The sequence below is a fragment of the Pelobates fuscus genome, chromosome 3 (assembly GCF_036172605.1).
Source record: "Pelobates fuscus isolate aPelFus1 chromosome 3, aPelFus1.pri, whole genome shotgun sequence".
Taxonomy (NCBI): domain Eukaryota; kingdom Metazoa; phylum Chordata; class Amphibia; order Anura; family Pelobatidae; genus Pelobates; species Pelobates fuscus.
Window position 1 is genome coordinate 214,615,870 of NC_086319.1, and position 17,623 is coordinate 214,633,492.

General features: G+C 44.9%; 2 protein-coding genes across 3 annotated transcripts in view; one reads left to right on the forward strand and one right to left on the reverse strand.

Moving 5' to 3' along the window:
• Positions 1-2,969, reverse strand: part of C1QTNF2 (C1q and TNF related 2) — a 67,596-nt gene extending 64,627 nt beyond the window's left edge. Inside the window, exon 1 of the mRNA XM_063448061.1 lies at positions 2,797-2,969. The gene's annotated coding sequence lies outside the window, so the exon portion shown is untranslated. The remainder of the gene's footprint in view (positions 1-2,796) is intronic.
• Positions 2,970-13,879: 10,910 nt separating this feature from the next.
• The window catches only part of SLU7 (SLU7 homolog, splicing factor), a 30,092-nt gene continuing 26,348 nt past the window's right edge, over positions 13,880-17,623 (forward strand). The window contains exon 1 of one of the 2 annotated variants that reach the window (XM_063448064.1): positions 13,880-13,950. The gene's annotated coding sequence lies outside the window, so the exon portion shown is untranslated. Of the gene's footprint in view, positions 13,951-14,537; positions 14,638-17,623 lie in introns of those variants that run through there. The other variant, XM_063448062.1, reaches the window with a different exon arrangement.

Genomic DNA, 17,623 nt, shown 5'->3' on the forward strand with positions numbered 1-17,623 from the left:
AAAGTGCAAATATCTCTATATGTGCAGCATTTCAAACCGAAACACTGCATATGCAGATTTCTTCCTCCATGAACACTTCTAAAAGCAGAAGTGGGCATCAGAAAAGGAATATAAGTCCACAGGGCTATAACCAGGTTACCTGTTTGGGACACCATCTTCTTTCTTCATATAAAGATAGTGAGTGGGGCTAAGCAAATTCATGGTTCTGGGGACGCTGTCTATCCTATGGACCTTAGGCAGCTGCCTAAGGTCTGTTAAAAGGTAAGCCTTATCTGGTAGTCATGACAATTGGAGTAACCCTTTCAACTACTAGGTAACAATTTTGACTATATAATTTAACGATAAGGTTATGGCATGCTAGTATTTAATGTGATGTCTTTAAATTCTACATATACATGACTAATACATCCAGGGTAAACTATAACAGGATTTAGTGAACAATCCACAGGGATTGTTTCAAGATGCAACACAAATTTCATCACGTCAGATGTTCAAAATGTTCAATGCAAAACAGCCATCGTGCATGGTCAGGTCATTGGATTTCTTTTAATAAAACGCTTATTCCTTAAGTTGCTACTCAGATGAACATCAACTTGAATTAAAAGGACACTCCAACATTGTAAACAAATACCTTTATTTATAAATAAAAAAAACTTGTCTCTAATCCCGTTTTGAGAAGATTCTTCTCCATAGTATTGTAACACCTCCGGGAGGTCATCAGTAGAGTTGACCTCCCTGGCCAATCCAATGCTTCTCAAACAGTTAAATCCAATGCTTCTCTAAGAGAAGCGATTAAGGTGAGTAAGGAATGGCATCCTCTAGTCAGTCTGATTAACAGTCTGGAGGATGCTACCCAAAAACTTTCTAAAATTAATAATATATCTTCAAATCTGCACTCTATAAAGTATGAAAGAGAGGACACTCTGTTAATCCCCTCGTAAGCTTAAGTACTTTAGGGGATTGGAGTGTTCCTTTAAATATTGAAATAAATTAAATATATTTAAATATGTATATTGTAAAGCTAGTGATTTCAATAGCAGTTTGACAACCTGTCTTAGTATTTTCTATTTTAGGCGTTCGTAAAAGTAGATATAGTAAACAAATATATATAAAATAATATTTCCTTTCGAATAGAACATATTGAAAAGGTACAAGATAATAGAAATATAGACTATTATGAATACCAGCTGTGATATAATTTATATTTTACACTACCTAAAGTATATCTGAAATTAAATGTGGCAATAAACTATTTAAAAACATAGACTTCTTAGAAGATTGCCCATAGAATCTTGGAGTGCTACCACCAAGTCATATTGTTATAGTACATAATCTCTCTTCTCTTTCTTGGTAAGCACACTAATAGATTCAAGATTGTGTGTTAACATAAGATATATCTTGTAATGTCTTGAAGATGATGCCTGGGTGCTAAATGGCTGCCCCATCGTGAACTTTTAAGTCACTACTTGTAAACCGTCATAAAAAAAGCATTGGTTTAAGGATCACAATGTAATTCTGTCTTTACATTTTCTCTGCATCGTTAATTTAGCCCTGGGAATACTCTGTTTTATATATGTGCGCTGAGATACAAATTAAGAACACCTGTGGGATTGTAATAAATCTTGTATTTCCTCCCTTAGTAAATAGCCATCATTTTATACCAATAAGCTGTACCTCTTTTTTTTTTGCTATCTAACCACACAGATATATATATACGTATCTCAAATACATCACAATCAGATATCAAAGTTTCTATAGGTTGCAATAGAAAAGCTGTTAAAAATAAAAATTCACACATAATACAGTTCATACCACAGCATAATACTGGAGGAATCATTTATGATGTTGGGACCCAGATCATTTAACATTACTGTGTCTGCTGCATGTTCTGCTGTGAAGATGTGGGCATTCTTTTACAAAGATTCACACTGTGCATATAAATAAAATATACTGGTCCATTTGAACTAAAATATGTGTATCAAGCTGCTGTTCTTTCCAATATCTATTATCAGTGCATTATAACTAAGAATTCTAATGGCAAAGGTTAAAGGATCTTAACATGTATAACTTGGAGGAAAGACGAGACAGGGGGATATGATAGAAACATTTAAATACATAAAGGGAATCAACACAGTAAAGGAAGAGACCATATTTAGAAGAAGAAAAACTACCACAACAAGAGGACATAGTTTTAAATTAGAGGGGCAAAGGTTTAAAAATAATTTCAGGAAGTATTACTTTACTGAGAGGGTAGTGGAACCATGGAATAGCCTTCCAGATGAAGTGGTAGAGGTTAACACAGTAAAGGAGTTTAAGCATGCGTGGGATAGGCATAAGACTATCCTAGGTATAAGATAAAGCCAGGGAAAATATTTAGCAAATTGGGCAGACTAGATGGGCCGAATGGTTCTTATCTGCCGTCACATTTTATGTTTCTAAATCTATTGTAGTGCTGGTATAGTAAAATAAGTGTATTACCTGAACAACCGAAAAAACAAAAGTACTTATTAACTAAACTGAATCGTTGGCTTCTAATTCATAAAATGCTGTTATTAAAAACAAAACAAAAAACAAACAAAAACCCTAAGTTTCTATAGCTACCATCTAAGCACATATTAAAGAACACCATAACTGGGTATTTACGTTGTATTGTATAAAGTAATAAATAATGTCATAGCAGGCACTATTTCTTCTCAATATTACCCATAATCTTTTTTCTACATTAATTTGTGCACTGGAATGCTGCACGCAGTTCTATCATACAGCTTTCTATTTGTAACGCCTTGTCATACTCACGTTTTTTGGTGACCTAAATAAAACCTATAGGTGAACAGCTGGAAAGATTTCTGTCTTCCACTAAGGCTTGATGAAATGCTTCAACTGATTAGTGTGTTCTGCATTTTCCAAGTGCTTTTTAACAAGCTCCCTTGCAAGATAACTGAGTCGGACCCTTCTGCTCATATTCCCAGCTTTCCCTTAGCCTGAACTTTTTCATCTGTCTCTGCCAATGCATATTTTTCCAATGCTGTAATTGGCTCTAGGCTCTTTTTACAAGTTACGTCACAAAGGAAACAAAGCTCCCGAACAGATGGTTAAGGAGTATGCTGACCCCTTCAATGCTGTAGACTAGAAAGAATTGTTGCAATCTATTTATTTATTTATGTAACTGTTCTTATATGGCACTCTTATCCAGAGCATTATACAGATTATGAAAACAGAATTTAGGTAATTATACAGAACACAGACAGACAATATACACAAATTGATAGAAAAGGAAGAGGACAGTTAGTGATACTGTGGATCAGCTGCAAGTAATAATTATTTACAAATTTCAAGGATTTTAGGCATTCCAGCATATCTTAGTCTACACTTGAGATTACTGAATTTCCTTTCTTTTCTTTTAAATTCATTTTTTTATGTGAATGCAAAGAACAAAATATCGCTCACTATGTCATTGCTGAGTGACAGATAAGTTTTGCTACATATTGTGCATCATCCACCATTGGTTCTAAGTGGGAAGTGTCATTTCTCAATCAAATAAAAACATATTGCCAATAATAATGATGTGTAGCAGTCTGCACTTATGTACTACATTACATTACTAATCTGCTTTTTAAAATCCCTAAATATGATGGCTGTTGCATTATAGGAATTACATTCACCACCCACACTTGTTGCTGTTAAGAGCTACTGTATGCAGTGCTTTGATGTATGATAGGTATATATATATATATATAAAATCACTGAAATACGTCTACGTCTGATTTAATAGTTCCTTGATGATGTTCCAACACAGATGTTGAAAATGATCATGGGTTAAAGTACAATGCAGATGTTAATTTATTTAAATAAATTGTTCCTATCATAGCAGAAGAACAAAAGCATATAGCTCTCTAAAACTCCAATGTGTTCAGAGGCTACGGAAGGAGTGTTAAAAAAATGTTCATGCAACAGAACTTCAGTATCATATATGTCTGATCTTACATGTTCTATTTAAAGGGACACTATAGGCACCCAGACCCCTTCAGCTCATAAAAGTGGTCTGGGTACAATGACTCTGTCCCTGCAATGCCTCCTCTCAGGTACTGCGGTCACTCTGCTCCGTCGTGCAGTTTATGCGGCGGCCATCTTAGCTTGTGCCATGCGGTCCCAGACTGGTCTCGCCGTTGTCCAGCTCCCTGGAGTGTGCTCTGCCTCCCCAGTGGGGGGGCCGGGATAACCCCCACCGGCCCACAGGGGGGGATCGGGGCCTGTGATGAGCCCGATGGAGGCCCCGCCGGACCAAGCACGGGAGATCGGCCGTTTCTCCCGCCAGAGCCTCACAGCAGGCCCAAACTCAGCGGCCCATACAGTGTCGTCGGCAGTCAAACAGGTGTTGACATTGCACATGCAGATGTCGCTTGGGTCCCCCTGCCAGTTGGCATCTGTTTGGTGTGATTTCCAGAGGGAACTGGGCATATTTTGCCAGTTTTGCGAGGGTTTGTGGAGGAGCTGATGTGCTTCATGTCCTTCCAGCTCGGCGGCCAGGCCCCGCCCCCATTTTACACTGTTTTAAACTGTCTTCTATTTATTTTTTCAGGCAGCAGGGGGAGTACCATGGAGGGAAGGAGAGAAACCATGGAGGGAGGGAGAGACTAGGGAGGGGAGGGAGAGAGACCATGGAGGGAGGGGTGGAGAGACCATGGAGGGAGGGGAGGGAAGAGAGAGAGACAATTGTGGGGATATTTATGGGATAATAATGTAAACAGATGAGAATTGCCCACGATTTAAATTCTCAGATCCCTAAGAACGTTTATCGTGTTAAATGAAAATGTAAAACCATATACCGGTAATTAAAAATCACAAATTGTTATAAAAATAGATATTTATTTCTTAACAATTTAAATAATAATGATGAGTAATATGCATGATAATAATCAATGGAATTTTCAGTATAACATGAATATGTAATACAATATGGTAATTTAAAACAACATTTCCTAATGACTAAGACGTAGTTTAAAATCTACACATTAGGTGTCAAGATTTACGACCCTTTCACAGAGACAAAGAATGTGAAGTTTCACACACAGAGCTACAGTGTAGGGCAATGGAACTTAGCTAGCAGTTAGAAATAACCCTTGCAGTGCTGGCTAGACCTCCTAAGTAGTTAAGATCTACTCCTATGTAATTTAAATAAATAACATTTAACCAGTCATCAACCATTTCCTTGATTTTATCAAATGACAGAAACCTACTATGTTATATTAGCTGATATTTTAATTAATTTGTCTAAATAGATATTTTATCTTATTTTAGAGCTAATCAATACAGCTGGATAAATGGTCATGATATGCTAACGTGATATTAATCACACAAATACATTAATGATTATATTGATCCCAGCTGCAGATGGGATGCTATAACCATATATATATTCTTTAATAATTAAGATTTCTAAATATGAAATCAAACATGATTTATCCAGTCATATATCATGCTATTAATTTTAATTAATTTAAATTAATTAATTAAATGCCTGTATATTTAGCAGTTATGTAGATATTTTCTCATCAGATATTCCCAGGTAGCTAAGTGGTTCTCTGCATGGAGTGTAAGAGTTTCTTGGTTACTCTGCTCGCCCGATTCTGCCTGGACCTCTCTGAATCCCCAGAGTGTCGTAATGTCCCTCTCTTCAATCTTGAATCTCCTCACTCTTCCCTTGTCTTAACTTTTTAAAGGGGAAATTCCTCTAAGTGATAGCCAATCACAAATGTGGGGTGTGGTTGCCTTCTAGGTAATCATTTTAATATTTGGACTCTAGATGGCAGTATTGTTCCACTACACATACCTATCCAGGAAAGAGTTAACTTTTCCTGGTGGCTATTTTTGACGTCATTTACGTTATCTTTATGTAACCAATAACTTATTTTATCTGTCAGATCAAGAGAATTTCTTCAGACTATGCGTCTGCAAATTCTGCTATATTTCCTAAAATTGATTGTGAACTAAGTTTCACCTTAAACTATAATGGGACGTTGTACAATATCGAAAGTAAAATTTAATTGTTTAATCTCCTCTGTCACCTAAGTCTGGGAATAGAATTTATTATACTCCATTAGTAATTAGACAGTCTGTCCACCCCCATTCTCGATGTCTTATCTATTTGGTTTGTTTATATACACATTCCATTCAGCTCTGGCTAAGCGGTCAGCAATAGAGAAAGGAAAGAAATGTTGTGTCTTTGTTAACTTGAGAATAACAAAATGGAGTCTGGTCTGTTTAGCAATGACTTCAGAATATACACTTTGTATTTCTATCATAGCACAAATGTCTGCCGATATAAATACCCTGACACAATGGAGGGAGGGGGGGAGAGAGAGAGACCAGGCAGGGAGGGGGAAGAGAGAGAGAGAGACCATGAAGTTAGAGAGGGGGGAGAGAAAGACAAGGGGGGGGGAGAGAGAGACCATGAAGAGAGGGTGAGGGTGAAGAGACCACTAAGGGAGGTAGGAGACCACTAAGAGAGGGTGGGGGTAAAGCGACCACTATGGGGGGAAGGGGGAGAGAAAGACAAGGGAGGGGGAGGAGAGAGAGACCATGAAGAGAGGGTGGGGGTGAAGAGACCACTAAGGGAGGTAGGAGACCACTAAGAGAGGGTGGGGGTAAAGCGACCACTATGGGGGGAAGGGGGGGATTAGGAGAGATCCTTAATGGAAAGGGGGGGAGAAGAGGAGAGACCCACTAAGGGAGGGGGGGAGAAGAGACCACTTTGACTTTTGCGACCACAGTAATAAACAGCCGCCAGAGAGCCTGTTTTACACCAGACCAGTGGAGCCAGACTGCAGCCAGAGCCCATCATCATCCTCATCTGGTTGTAAGTAGGCAATCCAGTCATGGGCGTCCGCAGGGGGGGATTTTTCAGCTTGTGCTGCTATTTTTGATTTCAGTGTGAGAATACAGTGCAATAGGCCAGTAGGTGGCGCTGTGAATGGAGACAGGCAGGAAGTTACAGAATATCCCTGCTTCTCTCTCATGACTGAAACCGCAGGGGAGCAGCACAGAGGCGCAGCCTACAGATGGGGGTGGGGGGGGCGGGGGGGGGTGGGGAGCGACAGTCTACAGATCAGGTAAGTGAGGGGGGTTGAGACAGCATAGAGCAGACATAGGCAACCTTCGGCACTCCAGATGTTTTGGACTACACCTCCCATGATGCTTTGCCAGCCTTATGAGTGTAAAAGCATTATGGGGGATGTAGTCCACAACATCTGGAGTGCCGAAAGTTGCCTATCCCTGGCATAGAGGAAGGTAAAGTAGAAGGAGCAGAAAGGAGCAGGAAGGTTTGCAAGTAGCAGGAGGGTTCAGCAAGGAGCAGGAAGGGTCAGCAATACGCAGGAGGGGTCAGCAAGGAGTAGAAAGGGTCTGCAAGGGGAATTAGGGGTCAGCAAGGAGTAGGAAGGGGCAGCAGGAAGGGGTAGCGACGGTCTGCAAGGAGCAGGAGGGGTCACCAAGGAATAGGAAGGGTCTGCAAGGAGTAGGAAGGGTCTGCAAGTGTCACGTATTCATCCGCTTATAAAAATGTGGTTAATGATATTTACTGTCCACACAGGAAAAGTTGTGCCGAGCAGCAACCTAATCCACAGAAGGGTTAATGCTGAGCAGCAATTATGCAAATTAACCTGGTAACTGAATTTGGGGTCAAAGGCCGGTTACAGCCTATCAGATCTAGAGGAGGGGTATTTAGGCCCCGTTCTCATCCTGCTCAGTGCCCTGTCGTGGTTTCCCTTGTGGTTGTCCGAGAGCGCGTTCCTGTTTATAGTTTTCTACCTGGTTTTTGACTTTGGCTTTGTTTATTGACTTCTCTGTATTCTAGTATCCTGACTCCTGGCTTTCCTCATCGCTGTGTCCCTTTCTGTGTTCCCTGACCTCGGCTAGTATTTTTGACTATTCTTTGTACGTTAAATCCGGCCATTCTAAGGACCGGTAATACGTTACTTATTTGTCATCCGTGCTATACAGTTCTACGTGCTGGATCAAACAGTAATCCTGACAGCAAGGAGCAAGAGAGGTCAGCAAGGAGCAGGAAGGGTCAGCAAGGAGCAGGAAGGGTCAGCAAGAAGCAGGAGGGGTCAGCAAGAAGCAGGAGGGGTCAGCAAGGAGCAGGAAGGGTCAGCAAGAAGCAGGAGGGGTCAGCAAGGAGTAGAAAGGGCAGTCAAGGGGCATAAGGGGTCAGCAAGGAATAGGAAGGGGCAGCAGGAAGGGGTAGGGACGGTCTGCAAGGAGCAGGAGGGGTCACCAAGGAGTAGGAACGGTCTGCAAGGAGCAAGAGGGGTCAGCAAGGAGTAGGAAGGGTCAGCAAGAAGTAGGAAGGGTCTGCAAGGAGCAAGAGGGGTCAGCAAGGAGTAGGAAGAGGCAGGAAGGGTCTGCAAGGAGCAGGAAGGGGCACCAAGGAGAAAGAAGGGTCAGCAAGGACAGGAAGGGGCAGAAAGGAGCAGGAGGGGTCAGCAAGGAGCAGAAAGGAGCAGGTGGGGTCAGCAAGGAGCAGGGGGGTCAGCAAGAAGCAGGAGGGGTCAGCAAGGAGTATAAAGGGTCTGCAAGGGGCAGGAGGGGTCAGCAAGGAGTAGGAAGGAGCAGCGGGAAGGGGTAGAGATGGTCTGCAAGGAGCAGGAGGGGTCACCGAGGAGTAGGAAGGGTCTGCAAGAAGCAAGAGGGGTCAGCAAGGAGTAGAAAGAGGCAGTAAGAAGCAGGAAGGGTCTGCAAGCAGCAGGAAGGGGCAGCAAGGAGAAAGAAGGGGCAGCAAGGAGGAGGAAGGGGCAGAAAGAATCAGAAGGAGCACAAACGTAAAGTAGGAGAAGGTACAGAAAGGGTCAGCAAGGGGCTGGAAGGGGCAGAAAGAAGCAGGAAGGGCAGCAAGAAGCAGGAATGGTCTGCAATGAGCAGAAAGGGTCAGGAAGGGACAGAAGGAGCACAACGGTAAGGGAGCAAAAAGAAGCAGCAGGGAGCAAGGGGGGCCAGGAAGGAGTAAGAATAGGCAGCAAGAAGCAGCAAGGGTCTGCAAGGAGCAGGAAGGGGCGCAAGGAGAAACAAGGGGCAGCAAGGAGCAGGAAGGAGAATCAGAAGGAGCACAAAGGTAAAGTAGGAGAAGGAACATAAAGGGGTCAGCAAAGGGCTGCAAGAAGCTGGAAGGGGCAGAAAGAAGATGGAAGGGCAGAAAGAAGCAGGAAGGGCAGCAAGAAGCAGGAAGGGTCTGCAAGGAGCAGGAAGGGGCAGCAAGGGGAAGGAAGGGTCTGCAAGGAGAAGGAAGGGCATACAAGGAGAAGGAAGGGTCTGCAAGGAGCAGAAAGGGATCAGAAAGAGAAAGGAGCAGAAGGGCGCAAAATAAGCAGAAAGGTAAAGGAGCAGGAGGAGACTGTGTCAAATGAAGGAGAAGAAAATGAGATTGGAGCACTTCATTCTGGACACCACATCATAAGGCGTTGGTACCTGGGCCTGGCAGGGAAACTTTGGACCTTCTCATATCCCTAGGTAAAAAAAATATCAGTGTTAATGTGTTCACTTTTATTTACTGAGTGTCAGGAAACACAGAGGGCCGCTGGATAGGGGTGCCGCTGATTGGCTAGAGGGTCAGCTTGCACTCTAAGCCAATCAGTAGCTCCCCATTCATAAAAACATAAAACATTTTTATGAATCGGAAACTAGCGATTGGCTTAGAGCGTCAGCTGACCACTCTAGCCAATCAGCGGCACCCATGCCTGACGTCAATCTGCACTTCCTGACACTCCGTGTCAGAAGCCGAATACCACTGAGTGACCTGGAGGAAGCCTTTGGGGTAAACCATTTCAGAGCGGTTTCACCCCTTAAAGGAAAGAGAGCACCCAGGGGCAACCTGGCATCATAGATGAAGTTTTTATGGTGACCAGAATGTTCCTTTAATTTGATTAAAAGAACACTATAGTGTCAGGAATACAAACATATATTCCTGACAGAAAAAATATCTACAGAAGGGGAAAATAGAACAACTCATAGGGTAGTATGTCAAAACCAGTATACATTCACGATTCAAGGTTACACTCACACAAATTGGTTGATTCTAGGCATGTCAAAATTGATATATTCCTGACACCATAGTTGTGAAAACGCTATTCACCCTGGCTTTATGTGATAATGACTATGCTCCTTCCCTTTCATAACACTGTCAAAAAGGGGCCAAGCATGGATGTCATTACAATTATGCCCCCCTCTGGAAAAATTCCTGCGGACGCCCATGAATCCAGTATATTATTAATGGCACTAATTTCTAATTTACCTCACATTAAAGGGACACTATAGTCCCCAGAACCATTGCAGCTTAATGTAGTGGTTCTGGTGTCTATAGCCTGTCTCTGCCGGCATTTTAATGTAAACAAACACTGTGTGCAGCACTGGCGTTAGTTCATATGGCAGATCATATGGGTGGGGTAATGTGATGTCACATGGGGGGGGGGACAAATTTTTCTTTTGCCTAGGGCGGCAAAAATCCTTGCACCAGCCCTGACCAGGGCCAGCTCATGAGAATGTCAACTGATTACAGGTGGGGACAGGGCCGTCTTTAATATTGCATGGACCCTGTGCAAGCATTAGCTTGGGCCCCCTAGGCCCTTCCCTCACCCAACTAACTGGCATCCTGCTGACACATGCCCACCGGGTGGCCGTTAGTGCATTAGTGGGCCTCCTTAGTATGCGGGCCATGCGGGGACCACGGGGGCTGCTCAAATAAATCTCGGGCAGGGGGCCCACTGGGCAGCTGCTCTGGGGCCCCCCAGGAGTAACTAGACCCGGAGCAGCTGCCCTGTTTGCCCTGCATTAAAGACGTCCCGTCACAACTATATTTTAGCTTTTTTTAAAAACAAATTTGCCTGTTTTTCTGGTTTTATTTGTTTCATTCTACTGTATCCTATTTTATTAAACAGTAAAATATGAATACAAAGTCCAAGCCAACTAAATTAAAGAAATAAAACTGTAATAAATATCACCACAAACAGAAAACACCTATTTGTCTGAAGGGGCAGCAAACAAAGAGAAAGGCCAACCCCCGGAGCGAATAGGGAGGGGGGAGCATTACTGCTGCCCTGAGGGGTTGGCATAGCAACCAAAAGGATACAGTTGGTTTTACAGTTGAAAGCATGGAATTCTGGGAAAAATTACCAGACTACTTGTGAACAATGTCGAGGGAGCCTGGCAGTGTCTTTCCCCACCCACCGTCCCCAACGGTTCTGTTCTGGAATTGTTGTTTTGTGTTGTGTTTTCTTTGTTCTCATTTTGTCACAGCTGCGGGTTTCATGCGCCAGCAAGTTTGGTAAATGAATAATGCCCGGATGGGATTGGGAAGTCGCAGCCTGAATTTGGTTGATGACGAAGGACAGGCTGAAGAGGCTCTGGAAGAAGTTTAAAGTGTACCTGTCTGCTGGGTAAAACCAGCAGCTGACAGTATTTGGTTATGCTGGTTTAAATAAAGCTGTGGCCGTTGCCCTTACCCACTTAACATGGTGTTGCGTTACTTATTGGGAATGGAAGGGTAACGGGATTTGGTGATCGAAGGAGTCAGCAGTCAAGATTAAATGTGAGTGTCACTATTTATGGGTTATGCTAGGACTGTAATCAGGTGTTTGACAAGTTGTTATTTTATAGCTGTATTTCTGCAAAAGAAAAGAGCAGCAAAATAACATCCATGTCTTGGAGTCAAATCTCACTATCAAAATGTGCCACTTCTTAAGGAATACCCATGCTAAATATTTAGGTGATATGTCATGCACTTTTTTTTCCATGGCACTTTTTTCTCCATTAAAATTTGTGGGCATACCAACCTATCATTTTTTTAGGTTCAACCCATCATAGAAGGCAGGATGGTGTGGCCTGATTAGTTTACATGGAATAGGAACCCTCAATAAATAAGAAGTGAGCAATAGCAACCCACATCAGTTATTATTCTCTGCAGCTTGGGACAGGCTTTGGTGATGAATCGGAGTCTTACAGTGTAACTGTCACTTGTAAAATGTATGCACATAGTTCAGTTTTTTAAGACGTGGGTCCAGATTTTAATAATCCAGTCCCAAATTTTTAACATCGGTACTAGATTTCAGCCATTCCATCCAGCCAGGCTGAAATTCAGTGGGCATTTATGTCCATTCGAATGCTGCTTTGCGAAATCTGACCACAGCTTTTTGGTAAAGTGTACCGGGTTATTTGGACTTTAGTGAATAAACCCCTCTGTGTACATCAAGCACGTCAAACATGCGGCCCACAATGAGTATCTTTGCGGCCCAGGGCAAGAGCACAAAACATTCTTTCACACTAGCCGTCGGATATGCGCATACAGTGTATGGAGTCAAATCCGGCGGCTGCGCAGCGGCATTACAGTGTGCAGAGCAGGCCAGCCACTGCCCCTTCCCTGCTGCTCACAGTGCCAGAGTAGATCTTGCAGGGATGGACTGGAAGACTGCTTAAGGTAGAGGAAGAGGGGCTTGGGGAAACCTTCCTGTGGCGTAGTGTATTAAATGGGGGGCAGTGTCTTAAATTGGGGGAGGGAGATGGGGCAGTGTATTAAATTGGGGGGAGGGAGGTGGGGCCATGTATAAAATTTGGGGAGGTAGATGGGGCAATGTATTAGCGTGAGGGGGGCAGTGTATTGAATTGGGGAAAGAAGGAGAGGTAAAGTGGTGGGAAAGGGGAGGTGTATTAAACTGGGGGAAGAAACGGCAGTGTATTAAATTGGGGAGGGAGGTGGGGTCGTGTATAAAATTGGAGGAGGGAGATGGAGAAATGTATTGGAGTGAGGGGGGCAGTGTATTAAATTGGGGGGAAGGAGGGCAGTGTATTAAATTGGGGGAGGGAGGTGGGGCAGTGCATTAGAGTGAGGGGAGCAGTGTATTTTATTGGGGAAGGATTGGAGCAGTGTATTAGAGTGGTGGGAGGGGGGCAGTGTGTTAAATTGAGGGATGGGAGTAGTGTATTAGAGGGGTGGGAGGGAGGGGGCAGTGCATAAGAGTGATGGGAGGGGGCAGTGTATTAAATTAGAGTGGTGCAGTGTATTAAATTAGAGTGGAGGGAGGGGGGAGTGTATTAAATTGGGGGAGTGGGGACAGTGTATTATATTGGGGGATAGAGGGAAGGCAGTGTATCAGATTGGGGGACGAAAGGGGAGGCAGTGTATTAGAGTGGGGGGCAGGGCCGCGGGCGACTGTGTATTAGATTGAGGGGCATAGTAAGTAAAGTGAAGCTTTTGAGTAAATTATATATACAGGTGGTCCTCGTTTTGCAACCTACCTGTTTTACAACGGCTCGCAGTTACGACCAGCTCTCTCGGGGGGTTGTAAGTGCGCGCCGTCGTGGGAATTAGAGGGATTCTCTGCTCTGGTGCGTTCTTCTATGTTCAGGGATTCTTTGTATGAGAATGATACAAGTAATTTTAGTTTGTGTTGGTCTAGGTCGAAACTCTTTTTTTTTGCAGCCCACATAAACTTAAACTTTGTTTATTTGGCCATGTTAGCCTTTGAGTTTGACATCCTTGGTGTACATGCTGGCATATGGGAATATGGATCTGAATGTGTGTGTATGCGGGTGCACTCTGAGTACAGACGTGTGGCTTCCATGGGAGAAAAAGACTTGGCCTCCGGGTAAATTGAGTTTGAGACCTCTGCTTTAGAAATAGTTTTCCCTAACAGTTAAAGGACCACTCTAAGCACCATAATGATTTAATCTCAATCTCAAGTTGCTATGGTGTCTTGGGATCCTGGGTTCCTTCTTACCTTATGAGATTTCACTGTTATCAAACAGTTTAATCCAAACATGCTGTTCACAGCGCCCATCCTCTAAACTCCTCTGGCTTAGAAGTGGAAGACTTTCCTGTTGAGGCCAGTGGTGGGCACTCTTAGCTTATCATCAGTCACCTATTTAGAGAAATACTTTAGAAAGGTTGTTTAGATACATGGTAAAGTGTGTTCCCTTATATTATAAATATATAAATAAATAAATAAATAAATATATATGACTAGTTTCATGACTTAACTGTACATACGTGACAGAAAACCACATAACACCTCAATCAATATAATGCCAAAAAAGAAAAAAAAATGCTTTATTTGTCCATTAAATCAGAAATATGTTTCGAGTGGTAGGATAGGGGTGATAAAAAGAAAAGTTGTAATGGGTAACAAAGCAGGTCTTAAAATACAAAAATATTAGCAAAAAACCCACCAAACATAGTAATAATTGGCTGATATACATATTTTTACCAAACTTTATGGGGAAATGATGATAGACTGGGGTTTGCAATAAACATAACAATGTGGAATATACTCAGATGAGCTCCCAGACCCCAGGTAATAATAATAACACTGTCCCAGGGTCCCCCATTATTGCCCCAAAGCCCCACTGTGCGTTATTCAATGTAATTCACTGCAGACGCGGTCCCTGCAGGCTGACCGACAGGGGATTAGAATGAGCAGCAATTCGGCGCCGCAACAGTTAAAGCACGATGTTACGTAACGCCTGGCCCCGCCCCCTCACCGAGTGACGTCGAATGTTATGGTCGTCACCACGAGAGCACCGTTTCCGGTGTAAAGGTTCACTTCCTGTTCGGGTTCGGTGTCGGTCTGGCCGTATTGGGTCCTGAAGAGACAGGTTGGTGCCGATAATGGAGCGCGGTTTCTCGTAGATTACGTTTCGCGCCTGTGCAGTTGATATCGGAGGGAACCGAGACAAGTGTCTGTGTGGGACTAGGTGCCGGTAGAAGAATCCCCGGGCACCGTATGTCGGTCTGGGTCCGCTGATGGTCGAACTAGTGTGTGCCAGGGGGTGGGCTGTTACAGCTAGTGTGTGCCAGGGGGTGGGCTGTTACGGCTAGTATGTGGCAGGGGGTGGGCTGTTACAGCTAGTGTGTGCCAGGGGGTGGTGGGCTGTTACAGCTAGTGTGTGCCAGGGGGTGGGCTGTTACAGCTAGTGTGTGCCAGGGGGTGGGCTGTTACAGCTAGTGTGTGCCAGGGGGTGGGCTGTTACAGCTAGTGTGTGCCAGGGGGTGGGCTGTTACAGCTAGTGTGTGCCAGGGGGTGGGCTGTTACGGCTAGTATGTGGCAGGGGGTGGGCTGTTACAGCTAGTGTGTGCCAGGGTGGGCTGTTACAGCTAGTGTGTGCCAGGGGGTGGGCTGTTACAGCTAGTGTGTGCCAGGGGGTGGGCTGTTACAGCTAGTGTGTGCCAGGGGGTGGGCTGTTACAGCTAGTGTGTGCCAGGGGGTGGGCTGTTACAGCTAGTGTGTGCCAGGGGGTGGGCTGTTACAGCTAGTGTGTGCCAGGGGGTGGGCTGTTACAGCTAGTGTGTGCCAGGGGGTGGGCTGTTACAGCTAGTGTGTGCCAGGGGGTGGGCTGTTACAGCTAGTGTGTGCCAGGGGGTGGGCTGTTACAGCTAGTGTGTGCCAGGGGGTGGGCTGTTACAGCTAGTGTGTGCCAGGGGGTGGGCTGTTACAGCTAGTGTGTGCCAGGGGGTGGGCTGTTACAGCTAGTGTGTGCCAGGGGTGGGCTGTTACAGCTAGTGTGTGCCAGGGGTGGGCTGTTACAGCTAGTGTCCAGGGGGTGGGCTGTTACAGCTAGTGTGTGCCAGGGGGTGGGCTGTTACAGCTAGTGTGTGCCAGGGGTGGGCTGTTACAGCTAGTGTGTGCCAGGGGGTGGGCTGTTACGGCTAGTATGTGGCAGGGGGTGGGCTGTTACAGCTAGTGTGTGCCAGGGGGTGGGCTGTTACAGCTAGTGTGTGCCAGGGGGTGGGCTGTTACAGCTAGTGTGTGCCAGGGGGTGGGCTGTTACAGCTAGTGTGTGCCAGGGGGTGGGCTGTTACAGCTAGTGTGTGCCAGGGGGTGGGCTGTTACGGCTAGTATGTGGCAGGGGGTGGGCTGTTACAGCTAGTGTGTGCCAGGGTGGGCTGTTACAGCTAGTGTGTGCCAGGGGGTGGGCTGTTACAGCTAGTGTGTGCCAGGGGGTGGGCTGTTACAGCTAGTGTGTGCCAGGGGGTGGGCTGTTACAGCTAGTGTGTGCCAGGGGGTGGGCTGTTACAGCTAGTGTGTGCCAGGGGGTGGGCTGTTACAGCTAGTGTGTGCCAGGGGGTGGGCTGTTACAGCTAGTGTGTGCCAGCTGGGCTGTTACGGCTAGTGCTTATGCTGGGTGCATATGCTGTTATGGCTAGTGTGAGCCATGGACAGTCCAGTTTTATGGGTTAGTTTGGGGTATCTGGGTCAGAGTTCATAAGGAAAGTAGTGTTTTAGAGTAGGCATGGGTTATGGACTATGTCTCCCCTGATGCTTTGCCAGCATTATTGTTGTAAGAGCACTATGGGTGTAGTCCACAAAGGTTGCTTACCCCTGTTCTACAGTCTAGATAGATGTGCATGTGTGGAGTTCTAGGGCAAGAATATGTTTTGTTTTTATCTATACTTTGTGTTATGTTCTTATTTAACAATTGGGAATCAATCTACCAGTGGAAGATACGTTTTTGTGCTAGTTATTTATTAGGAAAGCATACCTTGATTGATGTTTTGTGGCTTTGATGCTTCTACTCACAATACAGTAGTTGCTATAGAAAGATTTGTGAAGTTTATGCTGAATGCTAGAGCAATGTTTATCCACCTTTTTAGTACAAGTACTAATGTATGTCTGGAAACCTTAATAAACTCTCCCACTCCCAGGTAAGAAGTCAAATGTTTGACAACTTACCTGGGGACCACAAGGTCCACAAGCCTGTTTACTGGGCTTAGCCTATCAGTACAAATCTGACGGATTACAAATCTGACGGATGTGCTGCACGGTACTTCTATCAGATTTCTATACCACAGCTTTCAAATCCGTCAGATTTGTATATCAGATTGCTATATCTGGTGGATGTGCTGCACGCATGCGCAGTACACCCGTCAGATTTCTATATCTGGTGGATGTGCTGCGCGCATGCGCAGTACACCCGTCAGATTTCTATATCTGGTGGATGTGCTGCGCGCATGCGCAGTACACCCGTCAGATTTCTATATCTGGTGGATGTGCTGCGCGCATGCGCAGTACACCCGTCAGATTTCTATATCTGGTGGATGTGCTGCGCGCATGCGCAGTACACCCGTCAGATTTCTATATCTGGTGGATGTGCTGCGCGCATGCGCAGTACACCCGTCAGATTTCTATATCTGGTGGATGTGCTGCGCGCATGCGCAGTACACCCGTCAGATTTCTATATCTGGTGGATGTGCTGCGCGCATGCGCAGTACACCCGTCAGATTTCTATATCTGGTGGATGTGCTGCGCGCATGCGCAGTACACCCGTCAGATTTCTATATCTGGTGGATGTGCTGCGCGCATGCGCAGTACACCCGTCAGATTTCTATATCTGGTGGATGTGCTGCGCGCATGCGCAGTACACCCGTCAGATTTCTATATCTGGTGGATGTGCTGCGCGCATGCGCAGTACACCCGTCAGATTTCTATATCTGGTGGATGTGCTGCGCGCATGCGCAGTACACCCGTCAGATTTCTATATCTGGTGGATGTGCTGCGCGCATGCGCAGTACACCCGTCAGATTTCTATATCTGGTGGATGTGCTGCGCGCATGCGCAGTACACCCGTCAGATTTCTATATCTG